This window comes from Poromitra crassiceps (assembly GCF_964638095.1).
Source record: "Poromitra crassiceps genome assembly, chromosome: 8".
NCBI classification, from domain to species: Eukaryota; Metazoa; Chordata; class Actinopteri; order Beryciformes; family Melamphaidae; genus Poromitra; species Poromitra crassiceps.
Window position 1 is genome coordinate 22,556,718 of NC_139629.1, and position 6,792 is coordinate 22,563,509.

At 49.1% G+C, this 6,792-nt stretch overlaps 2 pseudogenes across 2 annotated transcripts; both read right to left on the minus strand.

Moving 5' to 3' along the window:
- Window positions 1–216: 216 nt before the first annotated feature.
- Window positions 217–1,113, minus strand: LOC310780563 (globoside alpha-1,3-N-acetylgalactosaminyltransferase 1 pseudogene; annotated as a pseudogene). The gene has a single exon. The product of its transcript is annotated as a globoside alpha-1,3-N-acetylgalactosaminyltransferase 1 pseudogene (transcript).
- A 1,130-nt stretch (window positions 1,114–2,243) lies between these two features.
- LOC310780565 (globoside alpha-1,3-N-acetylgalactosaminyltransferase 1 pseudogene) lies at window positions 2,244–3,140 on the minus strand (annotated as a pseudogene). The gene has a single exon. The product of its transcript is annotated as a globoside alpha-1,3-N-acetylgalactosaminyltransferase 1 pseudogene (transcript).
- Between the last annotated feature and the right edge of the window lie 3,652 nt (window positions 3,141–6,792).

The following is a 6,792-nucleotide window of genomic DNA, read 5'->3' on the forward strand; positions in this document are numbered from 1 at the left end:
CCTGGAGCTGCTGGGCTGCTACTTGGGCCCGCTGAGCCTCTGCTTGGGCCTGTTCTTGGGCCGGCCGAGCCTCTGCTTGGGCCCGCTGAGCCTCTGCTTGGGTCAACCAGTGGCACGGCAGCACATAAGTAAAATCTCCCTTTTTCACAGCCTAGTGTTGAGAAATTATTTTGGTTGATCAGAAAGGTATTTTTTATGTCCTGGTTATCATTGACTTCAATGTCCACCATTGGGCCGGATCTCTTCATAGTTCTTGACCAGCTGGGAGATCCTGATGACTTTGATGTCCGATGGTTGCTTGTCGTAGTTTGACCACAGATACTCTGGGGACAGCACCTTGGTTGGTTTGTTGTATAACAGGTACTTGTTAAGATGACTTTCTTCCTGCCACACAGCCTCAATCTTGTTCTTGGCATCCACCTGTGACTGGTCATAACAGTACCTGACTAGTTTGTACATGTCTTCCAGGTATCCACCCCAGACTGCTGCAGTGTAGTAGTAGTCTCCTTCACCAGTGGGGATGTAGGCCTGGGACCGATGCCGGCGCTCGTAAGGAAAGGCATCCCTGTTAGTGTTCTTGTAGAAGACACGGTGAAGCACAGCGGACAGACGGCTAAGAGACTCTGCTCCAAAACGGTTGTAGAAGACGCTGTCAATGTCCATCATGAAGAGATAGTCTGCTTCGTGACGGATCTGTTTGTCGATGGTGATGGTGGCCCATTTCATCCTGCCAAGCACCACATCCTGCCAACGGTTGGCACTGGGGACGTTGACGACTGAGATCTTCCGGCCCTTGCCCAATGCAATCTTAGGAACCTGTGCTTCATTGTCTGTGAAGATGTAGTAGGTGACCCTGAAGCCAACGAGGAAGTACTTTTCACCTGTCTCCAGGAAGCCCTGTAGGAAACGGGTGTATTTGCCGACAGCAAACACCACGACAGCAATTCTGGGGTCCATTCTCTTGTAGATTGCATCAATAACCACTGGATCGAAGGTTCCCTCCCAGACCAGAGGAGCATTCCAGTTTGTCACTGAGTTCACATCAGTCCGTCCTCGCTGTGTGCTAGGCTGAGAATATTTCACTCCATTTTGCATTTTTAGCTCGCCAATCATCCAGCTGTGATTGTGTGAGCCATCTTTTGTGGTAATTACATATTTCACCTCTGGCTCAAGTTCGTTCGCGGTCACAGGTTCACGGTCTCCCCAAAAACTTAGGGATGTGACATTATATCCTGAGTAGATGTAGAGGCCCCCCAGGAGGAAGAGAACAAAAGCAGGGATGATAGACCGTTTTAGAGTCCTGTAGCGCAACATATTAACGTTTTGGTATAGGACCATATCAATACAGAACAACACCTTTATAACCCCCCCACATTCGAGGTATGACATCGTTGGTGATGTCACAACATCCGGGGAGGTATGACATCATCGATGACCTCACAAAGTCACGTCTGCCATCACAGTCAGCCTGGACCGTCTGACATCGCTGATGACCTCACAGGGGAAACTCTGACATCACCGATGACCTCACGAGGTGAACTCTGACATCATGTCATGGCGGTGACATCATCATTGCCTCGTGGGCTCCTAGGTTGGTGGGCGTCAATTGCCCCAAGAACAGGCCTGATGGTGGGCCATTATGGAGCATTTTCTACATAAACATCATACAGCTCTTTATTTTCTGTGGAGCAGTGCTGTAGTGGTAAAAAGAAAGAGTGGGTAAACGATACATTTCTGAGACAGTTTTCAATCGCGTTGCGCCGTTATAAAAAGGGTGGATAAATAAACTTCCGTCACCCATATATGAGACAGATATGAGACTAGAACAACTGAAACTGAATCATATATCCCTATAATATCATTTTATTATTATCGTCATCATCATCATCATTATCATCATTGTTGTTTATTTTGTGGTGTGATCTTTGTTGTTTATTTTGTGTAGCCTACTGGTGTGGACTACTTATTTGTTGTATTGGTGTGTCTTATATAGAACCTTTTGAGGGTTCCAAATATGTAGGAAGCTGCCTGGAGCTGCTGGGCTGCTACTTGGGCCCGCTGAGCCTCTGCTTGGGCCTGTTCTTGGGCCGGCCGAGCCTCTGCTTGGGCCCGCTGAGCCTCTGCTTGGGTCAACCAGTGGCACGGCAGCACATAAGTAAAATCTCCCTTTTTCACAGCCTAGTGTTGAGAAATTATTTTGGTTGATCAGAAAGGTATTTTTTATGTCCTGGTTATCATTGACTTCAATGTCCACCATTGGGCCGGATCTCTTCATAGTTCTTGACCAGCTGGGAGATCCTGATGACTTTGATGTCCGATGGTTGCTTGTCGTAGTTTGACCACAGATACTCTGGGGACAGCACCTTGGTTGGTTTGTTGTATAACAGGTACTTGTTAAGATGACTTTCTTCCTGCCACACAGCCTCAATCTTGTTCTTGGCATCCACCTGTGACTGGTCATAACAGTACCTGACTAGTTTGTACATGTCTTCCAGGTATCCACCCCAGACTGCTGCAGTGTAGTAGTAGTCTCCTTCACCAGTGGGGATGTAGGCCTGGGACCGATGCCGGCGCTCGTAAGGAAAGGCATCCCTGTTAGTGTTCTTGTAGTAGCCACGGTGAAGCACAGCGGACAGACGGCTAAGAGACTCTGCTCCAAAACGGTTGTAGAAGACGCTGTCAATGTCCATCATGAAGAGATAGTCTGCTTCGTGACGGATCTGTTTGTCGATGGTGATGGTGGCCCATTTCATCCTGCCAAGCACCACATCCTGCCAACGGTTGGCACTGGGGACGTTGACGACTGAGATCTTCCGGCCCTTGCCCAATGCAATCTTAGGAACCTGTGCTTCATTGTCTGTGAAGATGTAGTAGGTGACCCTGAAGCCAACGAGGAAGTACTTTTCACCTGTCTCCAGGAAGCCCTGTAGGAAACGGGTGTATTTGCCGACAGCAAACACCACGACAGCAATTCTGGGGTCCATTCTCTTGTAGATTGCATCAATAACCACTGGATCGAAGGTTCCCTCCCAGACCAGAGGAGCATTCCAGTTTGTCACTGAGTTCACATCAGTCCGTCCTCGCTGTGTGCTAGGCTGAGAATATTTCACTCCATTTTGCATTTTTAGCTCGCCAATCATCCAGCTGTGATTGTGTGAGCCATCTTTTGTGGTAATTACATATTTCACCTCTGGCTCAAGTTCGTTCGCGGTCACGGGTTCACGGTCTCCCCAAAAACTTAGGGATGTGACATTATATCCTGAGTAGATGCAGAGGCCCCCCAGGAGGAAGAGAACAAAAGCAGGGATGATAGACCGTTGCCCCCCCCCCTCACGACCTGTCTCTGCTTAATACATGCCCCCCCCCTCACGACCTGTCTCTGCTTAATACATGCCCCCCCCTCACGACCTGTCTCTGCTTAATACATGCCCCCCCCCTCACGACCTGTCTCTGCTTAATACATGCCCCCCCCCTCACGACCTGTCTCTGCTTAATACATGCCCCCCCCCTCACGACCTGTCTCTGCTTAATACATGCCCCCCCCTCACGACCTGTCTCTGCTTAATACATGCCCCCCCCCTCACGACCTGTCTCTGCTTAATACATGCCCCCCCCCCTCACGACCTGTCTCTGCTTAATACATGCCCCCCCCTCACGACCTGTCTCTGCTTAATACATGCCCCCCCCCCCTCACGACCTGTCTCTGCTTAATACATGCCCCCCCTCACGACCTGTCTCTGCTTAATACATGCCCCCCCCTCACGACCTGTCTCTGCTTAATACATGCCCCCCCCCCTCACGACCTGTCTCTGCTTAATACATGCCCCCCCCCTCACGACCTGTCTCTGCTTAATACATGCCCCCCCCCTCACGACCTGTCTCTGCTTAATACATGCCCCCCCCCTCACGACCTGTCTCTGCTTAATACATGCCCCCCCCCCCTCACGACCTGTCTCTGCTTAATACATGCCCCCCCCCTCACGACCTGTCTCTGCTTAATACATGCCCCCCCCCCTCACGACCTGTCTCTGCTTAATACATGCCCCCCCCTCACGACCTGTCTCTGCTTAATACATGCCCCCCCCTCACGACCTGTCTCTGCTTAATACATGCCCCCCCCTCGCCCCCCCCCCACGACCTGTCTCTGCTTAATACATGCCCCCCCCCTCCCCCCCCCCCCCTCACGACCTGTCTCTGCTTAACACATGCCCCCCCCTCGCTCCCCCCCCTCACGACCTGTCTCTGCTTAACACATTCACTGCCAGCAGTTTTTTTTTTTACTGTAGGTAGCTTCTGCCAAGGTTTTTTTTTGAGGATTCTGGCTCATCTTTCAAGAGCCGAGGATTATTTTCTGCTAAGATTTTGTGAACACAAAATATCTCAAAAGAACTAATAGAATGTGTGCTTTCTCTGTCTAAAAGAGTTAGTTTGTAGAGTTAGTAGTTATGTATGCATTAGCAGTTGAATACAGCATGGTTTCAGCGTCTGAAAATTTAAGCTGAGATAAATGGCTTTTTGTGAAATTCGATAGAACAGTCACTTTAACCATTTATTTTTGGCGTAAGACGTCAGACATCTAAACAATAGTTTTGAACAGTAATTTCCTCCATAGCAGCAGGAAACCCCCCTCTCCTTCAAACTCCTCCCTCCGTGTGTGTTCTCCTCCCTCCGTGGCTGCAGCGGTACAAGCGAGGCTCTGCCTGTCTGTGCTGCCTGGCTGCTGGCGGCCGCTCTTTGGGCGAGTGTGGATGGGGCTCGTTCGTTTCGGTTGTGAGCTCAGCTGGAATGAAGCTGCGTGCGATTGTGGGCTTTCTGCCGGTGTTTCAAAGTGTGTTGCACCCATAATCTATTATGCAAATTTGCAATCCCCCACCGCCAGCTCCCAGCGCGAAAGCGAAAGCGTTTTCGCCAATCCATTTTACAGTATGAGAATGGTTTCCTCGCCCGTTCCCCTACAGTTTTGGCTCGGCTTTTTCTAGTCTGCAGAGCACTGTCGCCACTTAGTGGGTCGGTGGAATGGGTTGTACACGTTCGGTGGCTCCCATATTTTTATAGATTTTTTTTTTTTTGACGATATCTCGTCCACGGCAGTCAACCGCTGGTTTCTGCTTGACGAGATATCTCGTCCACGGCAGTGAACGTGTTAATACTATATTATTTTGCCAAACAAAATTCCTTTGGTTTCGTTTTATTGAAGGAAATTATTTTTGAGGTGTCACTACATCAGAAAATATTAGCTTCAGAGTCAGTGATGTGCTTGAAATGCTTCATTTCACAAAAGGCTGATTATCTCAGCTTCTAATTTGAAACGTCTGTTTTTGGTGAAAACAACCTATCTTCTCCGGCTGATAACTAAAGAACGGAAAATGATATCAATAACCTTTTTTTTGCTGATGATACAATAGAGTATCATCGTTTTTTGGGCGTGTTCGGTGTTTACATAGTAATATCACACAATATTCTGTGGGCCTCGAGAAATCACTGAAAACGCTCTGAAAGGGCTGCCACTGGGAGCATCCGTCTTCCAAAAGTGGCTGGCACTCAATGAGTTAAAATGGTTGTGCATGCATGTGTGCATGCGTGCATCTGTGCGTGCATGTTTTACCGGCTTTGAACCGCTATCGACCTCGAGACGAGAGACGTTCTCTCTCTCTACACCTGTCTCTCTGTCTATGCTGAGTCTGCCAACCGGGGAGCTGGGGGAGTGGCCTAGGCTAAATCCCACACGTATGTCGTCCACACACATCCCGTGCTCAAACACACACAGTCACTTATAGAAGCTGCTGCACCACTTTAAAAAATACTTTGAACATCTGGCAAGCTGGAAGAAAACAATGAACTTGGCTGACAAGCCAGCAAATGTGTCTTACTACAAACTAGGTTTTAACTCTTCCCCTGGATGGATGAATGACCCATTGTTGACTATATCTAAAAATATCCATACCTTTTGAGATGCTGAATCTCCTGAGGCGTGAGATGGGAGGTAGTTCAGATCAATAAAGCAGTCTTTAAATCATCTTCATCATCTGAGTTACAGCAGATTGGCTGCAGAGTCCACTTCCTCTTTTCTGCATCACTAGCCACGGGCTATAGATGAGAATGTAATACGAGGCAGCAGAGAAAACGGCTTGGCGTCTGTGTAATACATCGAGGTTAAATGGGGAGGAATTGGCTTTAGATTGAAGTGATTTGTGCGTTTTTAGCCTGCAGTTCCACGGCTACCACTGCAATAATTGAATTACTTAAAAATCAGAACAGACTGAAGCAATTGGCACTCACATAAGCACACGCACGTACACACACACACACACACACACACACACACACACACACACACGCACGTACATGCACCCACACACGCACGTACACACACACACACACACACACACACACACACACACACACACACACACACACACACGTTCCTTGGGAGATGCGGTCTTGCCTTCATCTCTTTCATGAGCAAGAGCCTCCAGAGGATAAGTGTGAGATCAAACACAGCACTGGTTAAACCACAGCAATTACACTATCCACCTGAGGGAGAGGGGGGGAGAGAGAGAGAGAGAGAGAGGGAGGAAGGGAGGGAGAGAAAGAGGGAGAGAGGGGGAAAGAGGGAGGGGAGAGAAGGAGGGAGGAAGGGTGAGGGAGCGAGAAGGAGAGAGGGAAAGGGGGAGGAAGGGAAAGGGAGAGAAGGAGAGAGGGGGAGAGGGAGGAAGGGAGAGAGAGAAGGAGAGAGGGGGAGAGGGAGGAAGGGAGAGAGAAGGAGAGGGGGAGAGAGGGAAAAGGGGAGGA